This window comes from Nicotiana tomentosiformis, chromosome 5 (assembly GCF_000390325.3).
Source record: "Nicotiana tomentosiformis chromosome 5, ASM39032v3, whole genome shotgun sequence".
Lineage (NCBI taxonomy): Eukaryota > Viridiplantae > Streptophyta > Magnoliopsida > Solanales > Solanaceae > Nicotiana > Nicotiana tomentosiformis.
This window is the reverse complement of record NC_090816.1, coordinates 1,347,871-1,367,033: the sequence shown is the minus strand read 5'-3', so window position 1 is coordinate 1,367,033 and position 19,163 is coordinate 1,347,871. Positions and strand designations below refer to the sequence as shown.

Below are 19,163 nucleotides of genomic sequence, written 5' to 3'. Positions count from 1 at the left end.
TAGGATCATGGAATTTTTCTGATTTTTTAAAATTTAAAAATTCGGGCTTTAGGAGTTCTTTGTCAAGATGCGTTTGTTCTAAATTTTCACATTTCCCTATTCTACTAGTATTTTACTTTACTTTTCATCTTCTTTAAATGGTTTGGGTGTTATGTGCTGGATGCCTTATTCTGTTTTTTTTTTAAAAAAAATTGAATATTCATAGAAAATACTTCAGGCGCGACTTAATCTATCATCGTGATTGTGTATACGTTCGCGTGACATAATTATGATTTTTAAAATAAATCAAGGTACGCGTTCGCGCGACTTTGGCCAAGCTTTCTTAAATAATTAAATGTTGTGAATTGTGTACATGTACGCGTGACATAATTCTTGACGTGCCAAACAAAAAGAGTACACGTACGTGTGACTCATTTCGAGAATATTTCATAATTACAAATAATCAAGCAATTAAAAGCGGTAAAAAGATAAATGTACATAGGTTCTAAAAATGAGTAATTAAATAATTTAATTAAGCCAGGTATGATTAAAGCGACCGTGCTAAAACCACGGAATCCGAGAGTGCCTCACACCTTCTCTCGGGTTAACAGAATTCCTTACCCGGTCTTCTGTGTTCGCGGACCGTAATTCGGAGTCAAAACTTCCTCGATTTGGGATTTCAAATAAACCGGTGACTTGGGACACCAGAAATTATCCCAAGTGGCGACTCTGATTAAATAAATAATTCCATTTCGAATAATATTACTTAAATTGAAAAAACTCCTTTCTTTCCTATTCCTCCGGGAAAAAGGAGGTGTGACAGCTCTGGCGACTCTGCTGGGGAAAAGAACTCAGAACGTTTTGTTCAGGGTTCAGAATTCGAGCTTGTAATGTGATCTATACTTGGCTTTATTGATTTGATGTTATTACTGCATTTTTGGACCTAATGTACTAATTACCTCTTATTTACCGATTTGATATTATTTGAACTGTATTAAATTGTCTTCTTACGCCTCCCTTCTGAGTCTTTTGAATTTATGGTGCACACGTGCGCGTGGCCCACTTTTCTGTTAGAAGTCATACCAATTAGAACGAGGCTGGGTCAGTAACTAGGCCGGGTAGACTTTCGTGCTCCCGGTACATTACCTCCACCTCGGCTCGAGCTGTCCGCTTGGGTAAGCCAGGTCTAAAACACTCCCCTTAGGATTTAAACCTAGAATAACATAGCCTCATGCCGGATCCCTAGTAGGAACGTTTGTTTGCATCATGTGCATTTAACTTTGGGGACTCAACATAGGGGTTGGGTCCGTCTAGGACAGGTGTACCCGAAATTACAAGACCATCCTGATGCATCTTATGTGCTACTTGTGCATTATGTTTGATGTGGCTTGTGCATGTTGACCGGTTTCTAAAATAAAATAAAAATATAAAAATATTGAGGGAAAACCAGAAAGAAGAAAATATGAGGGAGAAAATTTACCCGATTTTCGAAAATTTCAGTATTTAACCCAAAAAAAAAAACCTGAATTTTTCAAAAAAAAAGTGTCATCCTATTCGTGAAATTTTTACGAACTACGCGGGTCTGATTCTCACCAGATGTGAGATACGTAGGCAACCTTCATAGGGTTCGGCCCCATTTTTATAAAATAACTATAAAAAAAAAAGGAAATGTGTCTAGTATTTTTTTTTTATCAAAAAACAAATAAGCAGACCCAGCTTCGGTTAATCCCAAATCGTTCCTGTTAGGATAGCCTTAGAACATCTTCAAAATTGTTGAAGGGCTGTTCTCGCAAGAACGGACGTGTCTGTCAATTGGGAATTACTTTTACCATAATGCCCTTCCCCCGGCCCTAAAGCTATCCTTGAAAGTAAGAAGCGGCCATAGTTGCAAAAATAGCCACCCTTTCTTCGGTCACAATTGCAAAAATAGCCCCCATTTTAGTTGATTTTTCTTAAAATTGAGTTATTTACAAAAGATTGTTTGCAAAATGAGTGCATTGGTTCTGTCTCTTGAGACTAGTGTCAACCCTAACCTTAACCACCCACAGGTACAAAATGAGCACCGTCCAGAACACACCGTTCATAGTTGTAGATTAGGCTCCACTTCAGCTTCAGATGTGGTGGTATGATTTAGGAGAAGATGGTCAGAAATGGGTCACCAAGCACCTGGGAGCCCTCACAGATATTATGAAAATTAAACCACGGGACGATTTGATTGAGGCACTAGTGACTTTTTGGGACCCTGTTCACAATGTTTTTCGCTTCTCCGATTTTGAGCTAACTCCCACTTTAGAAGAGATAGCTGGATATTCCGGGTTTGGCAGGGATTTGAGAAACTAGGAGCTCATATTCCCGAGGGCTCTTTCTGTACACCGATTCTTCGATCTTCTGAACATCAGTAAGCAAATTAGAAAGACCAACGTAGTCGAAGGATGTTGTTCTTTCTACTTCCTATACTCTAGGTTCGGGCAGCCAAATGGGTTTGAAATGCATGAAAAGGGCCTTAACAACAAGCAGAACAAAGACATATGGCATATTCATCGTCGCTTCGCCTTCATAATGGCGTTTCTGGGAATTATGGTCTTCCCAAACAAGGAGCGGACAATTGATACCCGCATAGCCAGGGTTGTACAGGTCCTCACTACCAAAGAACATCACACTCTTGCCCCGATCATTCTATCAGACATTTATCGTGCGTTAACTTTGTGCAAGTCTGGGGCAAAATTCTTCAAAGGGTGCAATATTGAGCTATGGTCCGAGCAAGGACAATTTCATTGATAGTTACGAAGAAAGAATAAAAGATTACAACTCTCCAGAAGGGGTGGAAGCCTGGATATCCCACCTAAGATCTTTAAATGCAAGTCAAATTGAGTGGACTTTGAGATGTCTCCCGCTAAGAGAGGTGATACACATGTCTGCCCTAAAAAGTCATTTGCTGTTGTTGGGTTTGAGAAGTGTCCAGCCGTATGCGCCACACAGAGTTCTAAGACAGCTAGGAAGGTACCAAGTAGTACCTAAAGATGAAGATTTGAGTGTGCAAGTTATTGAGCTACACCCCGAAGCCCCACTCCCCGAAGCTTTAATCCAGCAAATTTGGAATGGTTGTCGCTACTTGAAAGATGATACTCAGGTGCCAGATCCTGCGAGAGGTGAGGTAGATCCGGGTTATGCTATATGGTTTGGGAAGAGGTCTCGCGTGGATGATGTGCCAGAGCCCAAAAGGCCCACAAAAAGACCGCATGTTCAAGCCTTTGATGATAAAATCCAAGAACGGTTGGCCTGGGGTGAATGGGAAAAGGGATACAAAACAACTATTCATGCCTTAGAAGAAAGGCTGAGAAACCTCAATTTTGAGAAAGACTTGCAAGAACAAGAAGCCGAAGGGGAAAAGAAGAGTCTGATCCACAAAAATGAAGCCCTCTGTGGTCAACTTCAACAGATGAAGAAAGCCTCTGAAGTGCCAGTGAGAAGTTGGAAAGACCAGAGAACCATTGCCAATCTGATGGAAAAGGTGCAAGATTATGATTCCCTCTTGGCAAAGACTGAAAAGGCATTGGACAAAGCCAAGGAAAAGATCGTACAGCTAAATGAGAAGGCCGAATCAAGTAAGGATTGCCAAGTAACAAAATTTGAAGAAGAGAGGGCTCAATTCGAGAGAGAGAAGGCCCATTGGGTACGTGCAGAAGCTCAGCTCCATGCACAGTTGGAAGAAATGAGAAGGTACAATAGAGAATACCAGCATGCAGATTTTGATAGGGAGATGGCTCAGGCGAGACTCGAGCAGGCTAGACTTAGGGCTCAGTTGGAGTCAGCCTTAGATCGTGAGGGACACATAAGGGAGATAGCCACCACTCGCCAGCAGCAGTTACAAGATCGAGACCAGAATTTCCAGTACTTCAAAGAGCAAGTCCATAATTTGGCTGTTTATACCGCTCAAAGTTATGTGAACTACCAAGGGATGGATTATGAGAAGTTTTTGGAGCATGCACCTACTTTTGCCCGTCATCTTGAAGCAGAGTTAGAAAGGATGTACCGTACATTAGGGGGTCAACCAGGGCAAGCCCCACCATGAGTAGATGTTCCAGTGTTTGAAAGCCAGAAGATTGTGGAGTTGAATTATAGTCGTAGTTGTTAGAACTTTTTATGTAGTAGTTATGTTTTAGTTTGAGTCATTGTTGAATCTTTAAAATCGCTGTCTTTTAGTCTTGTCAGAGTTTGGTAAGTCATTTTCAATGTAATGTCCTTTCTGTTATTGTATTATTTCGTTTTGTTAAAAAAAAAAAACTATTATTATTTTCCCCTGAACTACGTAATGGTCTGATTCATGCGGCGTCATGATACGTAGGCAATCCTCATCGGATGCGATCATAACCATAATTAATCTATAAAAAAAAAAAAAACCCCCGCTAAATTCAAGATGAAAATAAACCAATAAATCAATAAGCCGGGATGAAACATAAAGCCTTCCAAGATCATTTTAGAAATGAAAATGGCATTAGGTGCATAACATATAATGTGTGATTAATATCTGCAAAATGCCTAACTCTAACATGTTTGTTGTTTGTCATTTTTTAAGATAAATTAAAACAGAGGTGGTTGGTTTGTGGTTTAAACTGGCGACTCACCCTTACAACACGAGATCAAAAGGAAAAATTAGAATGGCAAACAACAGTGAGAATGAGTCAGATAATGATGATGTCCATGGACAATTGGTTGAACAAGGTTCAGGACTGGTTGAAGAAGTAAGAGTGTTGAAGCAACAATCGGCAGAGATGTACCAAGCCTTGGTGAATGGACAAGCACCGCCCTCACTATCCATAGGGCCTTCGGATAATCTTCATAATGTGTCAGTTGCCACTCAAGTGCCTATCTCCATAACAAGTAACCCATTGTACCAACCTGGATTCAGTCCGAGCATTAACCTGCCCACTATCCCCAGTACCTCCATTCCACGTCCTCCAATCGCACCTCTCAGAAATGACCCACCTACTATACCCATTGTCCATACTTTCACTATCCCTCAACCGGCTCTTGCTCAAAAGTCCAATAATGATCCAAAATTGGATGCTCATGATGCCCAACATTACTCTCCAGAACTGACTTTAAAGGTTCCAGATTCATACAAGCACACTTCTCATAACGTGTTCCCAATTGAGATCGAAAAGCCCGAAAAGAATATGGAACAAGAGGAAATGACCAGAAAAATGAAGAGCTTGGAACAAACTATGAGAAACATACAGGGTTTGGGGGGCCACAAGAGTGTTTCGTTTAACGATCTATGCATGTTTCCCCATGTTCATTTGCCACCCGGCTTCAAGACCCCCAAGTTTGACAAGTATGATGGGCATGGTGATCCTGTTGCCCATTTGAAGAGGTATTGTAACCAACTAAGGGGAGCGGGAGGCAAAGAAGAATTGCTCATGGCTTATTTTGGGGAAAGTTTGACAGGAATTGCTTCAGAGTGGTTCATAGATCAAGACATCTCTCACTGGCACGTTTGGAATGACATGGCTCAAGATTTTGTCCAACAGTTTCAGTACAATATTGATATAGTGCCAGACCGCTCCTCTCTCGTCAACATAAAGAAGAAACCAGCAGAAAGCTTCAGAGAATATGCAATCAAGTGGAGAGAGCAGGCTGCTAGGGTCAAACCACCAATGAAAGAGGCAGAAATGATTGACTATTTTCTCCAAGCTCAGGATCCTGATTACCTCCATTACATGTTGACCGCCATCGGTAAACCTTTTACTGAGGCGATTAAGATTGGTGAAATAGTTGAGAATGGCATGAAGTCAGGCAAAATTGTGAGTCAGGCAGCCCTTAAGGCAACCACACAAGCAATTCAAAGCGGGTCAGGCAATTTCGGAAATCGGAAAAAGAAGGAGGAAGGATCCATGATGGCATCTGGGTTCGGAGGAGTTCAAAGAGGAATAACTCCTTCTTACGTGCAATTCCAACAAGGACTATCCAATTCTCTTCAACATTATTATCTGCCTCAAGGTCCTCGATACTCAGTTCCCCTGCAACAATACACAGTGTTTAATGCTCAGGCTTATGCTAGGCCTCCCAATCACCAACAATGGCGGGCACCGATTCCACAAGGCTCCCGTCAACTCTGGCTGAATTTTGAGGCACCATATAATCCTCGTCCCCGACAAGAATATGTGAGAGAACAGGAGCCAAAGAAAGAGTTCACCCCAATTGGAGAATCGTATACAAGCCTATTTCGAAAGTTGATGCAGTTGAAGTTGATTGAACCTATTATACCGCGCTATGTGAATCCAAATTCAAAAGGTTTTGACTCAAATGCAAGATGTGAGTATCACTCTAACACCCAAGGGCATAGTACTGAAAACTGTTGGACATTAAAGAAAGCCATTGAAAATTTGATTGAAGCAAAGGCAATTGTGGTAACAAACAATGAGGATACTCCTAATATCACAAACAATCCGCTCCCAACTCATGATAATACACATTTTATTGGGATGATTTGTGATGATCGGGATTATAAGCAGTCTGGCAAGACACAGATGGTTGTTAGAACCATAGGGTCAGAACCAAAAGTGATAGTGAGCCCGCCGCAATTGGCACCATTGATGGTGAAAGGTGCGAATTCTAGTTTGAACTTGGCATGTTCTGAAAAAACGATTCTCTATGTTCCTGGAAGCACAAAAAAGGTTGAGGTTCAATTGGGTGGGCCAAAACTTTACATCCCCGGGGGCATTCAAAAGATCATTCCGAATAATGGTTTGAGGAAATATAACAGAGCCAGTCGTGATCCGACCTGTTGCCCAACTCATAGTGACAAACACAAAAGCTATTCCCTGGAATTATAACAAGACTGTCATGACATACAAAGGAAAAGAGATAGTTGAAGAAACAGGTGAAATGGGGGGCTTGACCCGCTCTGGAAGGTGTTATTCACCAGAGGAATTGAGAAAAGCTAAGCAAGCCAGAGAAGGTCATTTGCCAGTGAAAGAACCCGTTGTAGAAAAAGAAGCGGAGGAATTCCTAAAGAAGATGAAATTGCAAGACTACTCAATCATTGACCAACTAAGGAAAACTCCTGCTCAGATATCTTTGTTATCTCTGCTTTTGCATTCAGAAGAGCATCGTCGTGTGTTGATCAAAACTTTGAACGAGGCATATATCTCAGAAAAGACAACGGTGAATCAGCTAGAAAAAATGGCTGAAAGATTCTTTGAAGTAAATAGAATTACTTTCAGCGATGATGATTTGCCTGAGGAAGGGGCTGGCCACAATAGAGCTTTGCATCTTATGGTCAAATATGAAGGGCACTACGTAAAGAGAGTCATGATTGACGGAGGCTCAAGTGTAGATGTGTGTCCTCTTTCTACTCTACAACAGCTGAACATCGACACTAACAGAATTCGAACCAGTAATGTCAGCATCAGAGCTTTTGATGGTTCAAAAAGAGACACTATTGGGGAAATCGAACTCACCATGACAATCGGCCCAGTTGATTTTAACATTGTCTTTCAAGTGTTAGATATGGAAACTTCCTATAATTTTCTTTTGGGAAGGCCGTGGATCCATATGGCCAGAGCTGTACCATCCACCCTACATCAAATGGTCAAATTCGAGTGTGACGGGCAAGAAATTATTGTTCATGGGGAGGACGACTCATCTGTCTATAAAGACCCGTCCATTCCATATATCGACGCCAAGGAAGGATGTGAATCTATCATATATCAAGCATTTGAGGTGATTGAGGTGGACCAAGTGGAAGAAGGAAAACCAATTCTGCATCCCCGTCTTTTAGCCACATCTATGATAGTAGCTTTGCTGATGTTGAGGAACGGCTATGAACCAGGAAAAGGATTGGGATCCTCTCTACAAGGAATTGTGAACCCCATTGCTCCATTTTCGAAGAAAAATACCTTTGGCTTGGGCTTTAAACCAACATCAGCTGACATAGACAGAGCCAAGGCCCGCAAAAAGAATGGTTGGAATCTGTCCAAACCAATCCCTCACATTGCCTACTCTTTTGTCAAGCCACAATTTGAAGAAGTCCAAAATCATTCTACTCAGGATGACATTGACGGAGTTTGCCAGGGTCTCAAGGAGATGTTTTATGAGATCAATATGGTTCAAGTTGGGGAGGGCCCTAGCCGGGTAAGTGTTCAACTGATTGGTCTAGATTCTTCGCTCAGCAACTGGGAAGCAATTCCTCTTCCCATCAGGAAGGAGACTTGGTAGCCTGTTTTGTTGTTTTTTCTGTATTTGGATTATTTTAAGGGTTGTAATCCAGATATTTTAGTTTAATTGCTTTGCTATGATGTTAACCCTTCTATCCTTTCAAATTCAATGAAATGAAGTTCCATTTTCGTAGTAAAATTCTATCTTTTTATTTTCCTAATTTTTGTTAATTTCTTATCATTTTCAGTTTCGATAGTGCTGGCTTTAAAAACATGACATGCACGCGGAATTCATGCCCAGATCTTAAAAAGCTGTCTAATCTCGAAATAATGAATCAAGAAGTTGAGTATGACGAAGATGAGGCTTTTAGAGAAATAAAAAGGGAATTGGATCAATTTGAGAATAAGCCTAAGCCTAACTTAAATGAAACTGAGGCAATTAACCTGGGAAGTCCTGAAGAAATCAGAGAAACAAAAATAAGCATTCATACTGAACAAAAGACGAGAGATGCCATAATTCAAGTTTTGTTTGAGTATAGAGATGTATTTGCTTGGTCGTATGATGACATGCCGGGTTTGAGTGCCGATCTAGTGGTCCATAAGCTTCCCACACATCCTAATTTTCCACCAATCCAACAAAAACAAAGGAAGTTTAAGACAGACATGAGTGATAAGATTAAAGAAGAAATCACGAAGCAACTAAGTGCAAATGTGATCAGGGTCGTCCGATACACTACATGGTTAGCAAATATTGTGCCAGTGCCAAAGAAGGATGGGAAAATCAGAGTTTGTGTTGACTATAGGGATTTAAACAAAGCAAGTCCAAAGGACAAATTTCCCTTACCCAACATTCATATCCTTGTTGACAATTGCGCTAAACATGAGATCCAATCTTTTGTGGGTTGTTATGCCGGATATCACCAAATTCTGATGGATGAAGAAGATGCAAAAAAGACCGCCTTCACAACTCCATGGGGAACTTATTGTTATAGGGTTATGCCATTCGGTTTGAAGAATGCAGGGGCAACTTACATGAGAGCCATGACTACCATGTTCCATGACATGATACACAAAGAGATTGAAGTGTATGTTGATGATGTGATCATTAAGTCGAGAACACAAGCTGACCATGTGCAAGACTTGAAAAAGTTCTTTGAAAGGCTACGAAGGTACAATCTCAAACTCAATCCAGCCAAATGTGCATTTGGAGTTCCTTCTGGGAAGCTTTTGGGTTTTATAGTTAGTCGAAGACGCATTGAGTTAGATCCCTCCAAGATAATAACCATTCGAGAGCTGCCTCCCCTGAAGAACAAAACAGAAGTCATGAGTTTACTCGGGAGGTTGAATTACATCAGCAGGTTCATCGCGCAGCTTACAACAACATGTGAGCCTATTTTTAAGTTGTTGAAAAAGAACGCCGCTATCAAGTGGACAAATGAGTGCCAAGAATCTTTTGATAAGATCAAGGAATATTTGTCAAATCCCCCTGTTTTGGTCCCGCCGGAACCTGGTAGGCCTCTATTTTTATATATGTCAGTAATGGATAGTTCCTTTGGTTGTGTTCTGGGTCAACATGATGTCACAGGCAAAAGAGAACAAGCAATATATTATTTGAGCAAAAAGTTCACCACTTATGAGGCCAAATACACTCTTTTGGAAAGAACATGTTGCGCTTTAACCTGGGTCGCCCAGAAGCTTAGGCATTATCTTTTGGCCTATACAACTTACCTCATATCCCGAATGGATCCCCTGAAGTACATCTTTCAGAAGCCGATGCCAACTGGCAAATTAGCAAAATGGCAAATCTTGCTCACAGAGTTTGATATTGTTTATGTCACTCGCACTGCCATGAAGGCACAAGCTTTGGCTGATCATCTGGCAGAAAACCCGGTTGATGATGAGTATGAGTCTTTGAACACATATTTCCCAGATGAAGAGGTTAATTTAGTTGAAGAAGTAGTCCAAGATGACAGTCAAATTTGGAAACTATACTTTGATGGGGCTGTCAACATCAAAGGCGTAGGGATTGGGACAATTCTGGTATCACCTACTGGGCAACATTACCCTGCCACGGCGCGACTTCGTTTTTTCTGTACAAACAACACAGCAGAATATGAAGCTTGTATCATGGGTCTGAACATGGCAATAAACCTAAATGTGCATGAATTGTTGGTGATGGGAGATTCAGATTTGCTTATTCGGCAGGCTCAAGGTGATTGGGAGACTCGAGACATCAAGCTCATTCCATATAGACAATGTGTGGAGGATCTTAGCAAAAGGTTCAAGTCCATCGAATTCAGGTACATTCCCAGGTTTCACAATGAATTAGCTGATGCCTTGGCCACCCTGGCCTCAATGCTTCCATATCCGGGTAATACTCACATTGACCCATTAGAAATTCAAATTCGGGATCAACATGGTTATTGCAATACAATTGAAGCAGAACCAGATAGTGAACCATGGTATCATGATATTAAACAGTTTCTGAAAACAAGAGAATATCCGGAACATGCTAATAGGGATCAAAAGAGAACTGTTAGGCGACTCTCTAATGGTTTCTTTTTGAGTGGGGAAATCCTATACAAAAGAACTCTGGATTTGAATTTGTTGAGATGTGTGGATGCCAAAGAAGCTGAAATGATTATGAATGAGGTGCATTCGGGAGTTTGTGGTCCGCACATGAATGGATATGTTCTAGCAAAGAAAATCCTTCGGGCAGGATATTATTGGCTTACTATGGAACGAGATTGCTTTCGTTTTGTTCGCAAGTGCCACCAGTGTCAGATTCACAGTGATTTGATTCACTCGCCTCCTTCAGAGTTGTATCCTATGTCGGCTCCTTGGCCTTTTGTTGCTTGGGGAATGGACGTCATTGGCCCAATCGAGCCAAAAGCTTCAAATGGGCACAGATTCATCTTGGTTGCAATTGATTACTTCACCAAATGGGTGGAAGCTATTACATTGAAAGCAGTTACCAAGAAAGCAGTAGTAGACTTTGTTCACTCCAACATTATCTGTCGTTTCGGTATTCCAAAAACCATTATTACAGATAATGCTGCTAATTTGAATAGTCATCTGATGAAGGAGGTATGTGAACAATTTAAAATTGAGCATCGCAATTCTACTCCTTACCGTCCCAAAGCTAATGGAGCTGTTGAAGCTGCGAATAAGAACATCAAGAAGATTCTTAGGAAGATGATCCAAGGGTCTAGACAATGGCACGAGAAGCTACCTTTTGCTCTTTTGGGATACCGGACAACTGTCCGTACATCAGTTGGCGCAATACCCTACTTATTGGTTTATGGAACTGAAGCGGTCATACCTGCTGAAATTGAGATTCCCTCTCTCCGAATCATTGTTGAAGTAGGGATTGAGGACAATGAATGGGTGAAGTCCCGATTGGAACAGTTGAATTTGATTGATGAAAAGCGTTTGGCGGCAGTTTGTTTTGGTCAGTTATACCAACAAAGAATGGCACGCGCTTACAATAAGAAAGTGCACCCAAGACAATTCGAGGTAGGACAACTTGTTTTGAAACGTATCTTTCCGCACCGGGTAGAAGCAAAAGGAAAGTTTGCCCCAAATTGGCAAGGTCCTTACCTCGTCAAGAAAGTATTGTCAAAAGGAGCTCTACACTTGGTAGATATAGAAGGAAAGGTGACTGATATATCCGTCAACGCAGATGCGGTCAAGAGATACTATGTATGACATGGCTATGTTGGGGCATTCTTATATTTAGCATTCTCAGGTTGGGATGACGAAAGGCTATCATTCTCGCTACCCAAACACTGGTCAACCCTAGTTATCCCTTTGAAGCCTTTTTTATATTTCTTTGTTTTCCCCTCTTTTGGAACCAATGTACTTTAAAAAAAAATGTTCATGTTAATTGAACTACGTTCGACCTGATTCCGAAAGGATACGTAGGCAGCCTCACTCTGGGGTTCGGTCACACCAAAATAAAAATCCATATTTTTCCAGTATTCAAAGAAACTAGGGCATGATTTTATTTTATTTTCGATGGTTGTTCCATCAAAATGGTTCCAAAAGTTATAATTCAGTTGAATAGTTCTTTTTACCTTTCCCTGCTAAGACCTTCTGATCAACTTTCGAGAATGCTAAGTCAGTATACTACGGGTAATGCTTCAGCCATTGAAGAGAGAAAAAATAAATGAGAGAGTCTTATTAGTGAAAACCTTCACGGGCACTATAAGGCAATTGTGAGTTGAGAGAAAGGCAAATGAGAGAGGTTAATTGGTGAAAACCCACAAAGGGCATCATTGATCGATTTAAGGCTTCGTACATCCCGACACAAGCATGGTCAAGGCACAGAACTTAGTTTCAAAGTTAAGTTTATAGTAGATTTTGAGAATTAGACGGTTCAAACGGATCAGGCATCCAGTCCAAAGTGCATGTCATGTTCATTGAAGTCAGCATATTTCCTCCAGATAAGTCCTTTCTTATTCTTTCCTCTGAAAGGGACACTTCTTGATTAAGTTGTAATACCTATTAGTTCACCTTCTTATTTTCTTTCCATTACTTTTTTGAGTCCCTTTCAGTATAATCTTGTCAAAGCAAAGCAAAGAAAAGGCCGCAAAATTGGTTACAGTTTCCCCGTTATATAAAGCAAAGATTGCTGGGCATAAACCGTATAGGAAAAGGCATAAAGCCATCTGCGATTTTCCTTGACGAGAAAAAGGCTGGAAGGACTAAACAATGTTCCAAGGGTCAACAAAAGTTACTCAGTTAAAAGATTTTTGGGAAGCAAGGTTGTTTGCACTATGAACACAAATGGTGATAGGCGCAAAATGGTTAGGTTTTGATGTTGAGAAAGAAGATCTCCAGAAAGAAAAGACAGAATCTCCCGGCAACTTGTACAATCATCGACGGAGTCAGTTTTTCTAACAAGTGTAATAGACGCAAGGTCAAGTCGCCCAAGAAATCAAGGCCACAAACTGACCACCATTTTAAAACTAACAAATCTTTCTTTGTTCAGAATAGGAACATAACAATTTTAGGAAACAGTTCGTGAAAAGACAAACACCACCAAGTGAAGTTCTCAAATACTTGATTTCCTTCTAATATACATGTAATCATGTTATTTTTAGTTTTATTATAGGGAATCAATACCCTATCTTCACCTCAGGGTACTACATCCCCTGGTTGCATTTCTTATTGCTAACATAGGGTACGACATTCCCTAATAGTATCTCAAAGAGCCACATGCCTCATCGTTTTGCCAACATAGGGTACGACATTCCCTAGTAGCATCCCAGAGTGCCACAAGCCTCACCTTATTACCAACACATGGTACTACATCCCCTGGTTGCATTTCTTATTGGAAACATAGGGTACGACATTCCCTAGTAGCACCCCAGAGTACCTCGAGCCTCACCTTATCGCTAACATAGGGTACTACATCCCCTGGTTGCATTTCTTATTGCCAACATAGGATACGACATTCCCTAGTAGCATCTCAGAGTGCCGCGGGCCTCATCTTATTGCCAACACAGGGTACTACATCCCCTAGTTGCATTACTTTCTACCAACATAGGGTACGACATTCCCTAGTAGAATCCCAGAGTGCCAAGAGCCTCACCTTATTGCCAACATAGGGTACGACATTCCCTAGTAGCATCCCAGAGTGCCAAGAGCCTCACCTTATTGCCAAATAGGGTACTACATCCCCTGGCTACCTTACTTTCTGCCAACATAGGGTACGACATTCCCTAGTAGCATCTCAGAGTACCACGAGCCTCATCTTATTGTCAACATAGGGTATTACATCCCCTGGTTGCCTTCCTTTTTATTAACATAGGGTACAACATCCCCTATTATTCAAAAAAAAAAAAACGTGTCTTTTTTTCTTAATTCTTTATTCTGTAATAGCAAATATAGTTTAATGAATTTTCAATAACTCACAAAAATTTCCTAGAGCAAACTGGGGCAGAAATTTTTTGTTCGTTTTGTTTGTTTCTGATGGTTTGCAGGTTGTTTTTGCAAAGTACGGATTGGATGTGCAAAAAATAAGATTTCATCTCTCGCCAGAGAAAGTGGAACGTTTGATCTCAATACCAGCCGAACCATCTTTGACATAATGCATGCTAAGACATAGGATTTCAACATCCATCTTTTTATCACCTGATCAAAAAGCAGGCCTGTGAGAATATTTTATAGTCTTTTACATTGAGAGCATTAAGTTTCAGTCTAAAGCCAATGGGAGAAGCGGGTCAAGAATCAAGACAAGATTCCAGATGACATTTAGATAGAAATTTTGTAACTCCTAGATTTTAAGAGTATGCAATTTTCTTTTCATTTGATGTAATAGTAGGAACCGCGGATCGGAACCTCGACGGAACTTCGCTCGACTCTCCATCTAAGCATAATCTATCAGTCATTTTCACTTGAACTACACGTGACCTGATTCTCTTATAACTCGGGATATGTAGGCTGCCTATAACCAAGGCTCGGTCGCACTTTTTTCTTTTATCTTCTTTTCCTTTTTAAATAATAGTGAGGTCAAAAATCAGTCACCTTGTTCATTTTCTTTGCTTGAAAACTCTTCATGTTTTCAAGCAAAGAGGGGCATGCTGTGAACACCTAATTTTTGACCGCACCCAAATTCTATACTATTTTAGTGTAAATATTTTTTTAGGTCTAATTTTAATATTTTAAACTTTTATCTTACTCTTAATAGGTTTTACTAAAAAGAAAACTACAAAATATAACCACATTCTTAGAGTATAAATTTTATTTCTAAAATAAAATAAAAAAAAAAAATTCAAATATATATATATATGATTTCTATTTTAATAAGTAAGCTATGGAATTTTTCTTAGTATCACTTAAAGTACATGTAAATATTTAATTTTCCTATCTTACATGAAATGTTGGTTACTCTTCTTATCTTTATAAATTAATTTATCTTTTAAAATAAAATATAAAACAAAAGTAAACTAAATAAAACAAACGTAAAAATCTGATTTAATAAAGATAAACAATCCCATAATCCCCATTTTTAGTCTAACTAACCCCATGATCTACTCTCACCCTACACCCCTCACTTCTCACGTAACCCCTCGCATCCTCACCACATCCCATGATCTCCATCATCTGCACACACACACACAATAGATATAAAACACAATCCCATTATAGAAGGGGGGAAGGCAGAAGAAAGAAAAAGAAGGGGAGCAAAGTAAAAAGAGTGCAATCGGACAGCAAAAATCAGAACTAAAAAAAAAAAGCATTGTTCTTTTATAAAAAGATTCATTTGGAAAACAGTGTACTTGAAGTTATTTAGTTTGAAGACGGAGTTCGGGATTTCGTTCGCGGTTCCGAGTTCGAGGTTGTCAGAGTTCTGTTCCTTAGCTTCAGTTCCGATTCTCTGTTTTGCATTGGGTTTAATCTCCTCTACTGTACGAGATGATTTATTTGGAATTTTCTTATCTATATATATTTGAAAGGTTTCATCGCTTAAGGTCCGTTTCTTTCTCTCTTTCATTACCCTTTTCCATTTCTCTACGATTCGAGTATTTTACTTTTTATGTCTGCCTGCTTTGAGTTTATAATATCATTAATTTGTAGTTAGTTTTATGAGATATTGGCATTATTTCTTTATTAAAGAAAGCATAAGGTTTTGTTGTATATATGTAAAATCTTTGGAGGGAACAGAACTTTGGTGGAGTTGTTGAAAAGGCAAGTATATTTATTTTAAGCTTTCTGCCATTTTTTTTGGTATTGAGAAATTCTATCGGAAGTGTTAACTTTATCAAATAGATCACATTAAAGACCCATTTTTGTTTTGACGCATATCTATTTTAAATATTTTGGATATGATGCACGTTAATCTTTTGATCTTTTGAGTTTAATCATGTAGTTACTACAATTATAGAATTGGCATAAATAAGTTTGTCACCTTTATTTGTTAAAAGTTTTTTTTTAAGCAAGAACATGTTTTTATTTTTACCCAAAGGAATAATAGTGCTTCTACTTTGGTAAGTTTCTTCATTAATTTGGTAGTTTAGTTTTATAGAGAAGCTAGTTCGATAAATAATTTAGTCATGAATCTTTCACTGTTCGTTGTTGATCTAAGATAATTTAGAGGAGGAAAAATCCATGTTAAAGTGACTTAAGACACAAATACTTTTGTTCAAAGGAAGATAGGATCATGGAATTTTTCTGATTTTTTAAAATTTGAAAATTCGGGCTTTAGGAGTTCTTTGTCAAGATGCATTTGTTCTAAATTTTCACATTTCCCTATTCTACTAGTATTTTACTTTACTTTTCATCTTCTTTAAATGGTTTGAGTGTTATGTGCTGGATGCCTTATTCTGTTTTTTTTTTAAAAAATGAATATTCATAGAAAATGCTTCAGGCGCGACTTAATCTATCATCGTGATTGTGTACACATTCGCGTGACATAATTACGATTTTCAAAATAAATCAAGGTACGCGTTCGCGTGACTTTGGCCAAGCTTTCTTAAATAATTAAATGTTGTGAATTGTGTACATATACGCGTGACATGATTCTTGACGTGCCAAACAAAAAGAGTACACGTACGCGTGACTCGTTTCAAGATAATTTCATAATTATAAATAATCAAGCAATTAAAAGCGGTAAAAAGGTAAATATACATAGGTTCTAAAAATGAGTAATTAAATAATTTAATTAAGCCAGGTATGATTAAAGCGACCGTGCTAAAACTACGGAATCCGAGAGTGCCTCACACCTTCTCTCGGGTTAACAGAATTCCTTACCCGGTCTTCTGTGTTTGCGGACCGTAATTCGGAGTCAAAACTTCCTCGATTTAGGATTTCAAATAAACCGGTGACTTGGGACACCAGAAATTATCCCAAGTGGCGACTCTGATTAAATAAATAATTCCATTTCGAATAATGTCACTTAAATTGAAAAAATTCCTTTCTTTCCTATTCCCCCGGGAAAAAGGAGGTGTGACAAGTATCACCGCATTCATAACAACCCCTTTGCGGGTTTGGCTGCTCATACTGAGTCTGTGCCAGATAACTGGAATAACCATTCTAGGAAACTCATGTCGGTGGTGCATTAAAGAGCACCCCGAGTAATCCGATGTGCGGACTGGGCTGGCCGACTGCCCGAGCCCCCGCCATAATGATTTATACTCACAAAGTAGAATCCACTGAATTCCCCAGAACTTCGAGATGTCTTGGTCTCCTTAGTTTCCTTTTTCCTCTCCCCAAACACGTTCTAATATCTTGGTAGTTTCTACCACTAGTGGAAATGAAGTATCAGCCTGTAGCTCCAGAGTCGTACAAAATTTTACGATCATAATTGAGTCCTTTAATGAGTTTGTGGACTCGCTCTCTGGCTGTAGGAAGCAAATTAGGAGTATGACGGGCTAACCTATTGAACATGATTGCATATTCTAACACCGTGATGATGACCTGACGCAACCGTTCAAACCCTATGCGCCACACATTATGGGGAGTCCAGGAAACAAACTCTTTCAAAAACGTTTCTGAGAACTGAGCCAAGTGGGAAGTGTTGCATTGGCTGGTCTACCCTCTTCATAGGCTTGACACAAACACCGGTGGAGAATTATCTCTCCCAAGGCCAATTTCTTTTTTTGTTATGCTGACTCAACACTGCTGAGCTAAATCATTTCTTAACATACTCTTCGATTCTTCTTTGGGGTAACCCTTATGCTTATTTATATACAAAGATCACAAAAGTATAGCTCCATACAGACAAATCTTGGCACGAACCACATAATCCAAAATCTCGTCAACTACTGTAGTTCCTCCGAAGCACCCCAAAATCCGCAACTCTGACGTCCACGTTGAGTAGACCTTCTGTAAATTTAAAGTTGTTTCTCTAACTCCTTTGGTTCTGAAGTATAGGATTATTAAGGAGGCGGACATACCGCAAGTACCAACCTTATCCTCTACAAAATCTCAGGCCTTAAACATGTGTAAATTTTGGGGAACCTTTCAGTACTACATATACACATTTCAGGCCAAAATTGATATAACACATGACCCCGCAATCCATCCATTGATAGTGGACTCCCCCACTCGGCGCGAAGTCATAGGTCACAAGTCTAACGATCCATAATATTAACCATCATATCTCGTATAAATCAACCATATGCCAAGGTCCGTTGCACCCCTACATGATTCACTGGGTGATCTCTCAATACGTCCGCATCTTCAGTCGGAACCACTCGGTGAGGCAATGTTTGAGCATCTCTTGCTCCTTCGTAGTCCATTTGCGGCATCACGAACCATCGATGCACAACTAATACCGAGTGCGCAATGTCATACACGAGTGGATACAAAGGAATATGAGATATATGTTTCAAGCTAAATCAATGTCGCACGATAAAGAATGAAAGAAATGGAATTATTCCTAAACTCTGTAGCCTCTAGAAGATAAGTACAGACGTCTCCATACCGATCCTTCAAACTCTATTAAGCTTGCTCGTGACTCTTGAGACCTATGTAACCTAGTTCTCTGATACCAACTTACCCAAAATTTTCACCTTCGGGACCGTGATGGCGCCTAACATTTCACTTGCTAGGCAAGCCAACATTAGAATAATTTTAGCCATTTAAAAATAATTTTTAAATTAATTAATAACAAAGAAACAAATGCGGAAGTAAAGTCTGAAATATAGTGAATAATCCATAATAATAGCGATGTCTAAATACCATCTCGGAATTGGTGTCACAAGTGCACGAGCTACTAGAATAATACAAATAAAGGTCTGAATGAAAATAAAACTGTCTGAAAGAAATACACAGCTATGATAAAGTGGAAGGGAACTTCAGAATTTCGAACGCCATGCAACTATACCTCAAGTCTCATGCGAATAGCTGAATCCGAGCAAATTTATTATACGCTGTTAGGACTAACTCCGGTATCTGCACAAGAAGTGCAGAGTGTAGTATGAGTACAACCGACCCCATGTACCTAGTAAGTGTCGAGCCTAACCTCGACGAAGTAGTGACGAGGCTAAGGCAGGTCACTTATATTAACCTGTACAC

General features: G+C 39.6%; 1 pseudogene; it reads left to right on the top strand.

Moving 5' to 3' along the window:
- Window positions 1-2,034: 2,034 nt before the first annotated feature.
- Window positions 2,035-2,757, top strand: LOC138891746 (uncharacterized; annotated as a pseudogene).
- The last annotated feature ends 16,406 nt before the right edge of the window (window positions 2,758-19,163 follow it).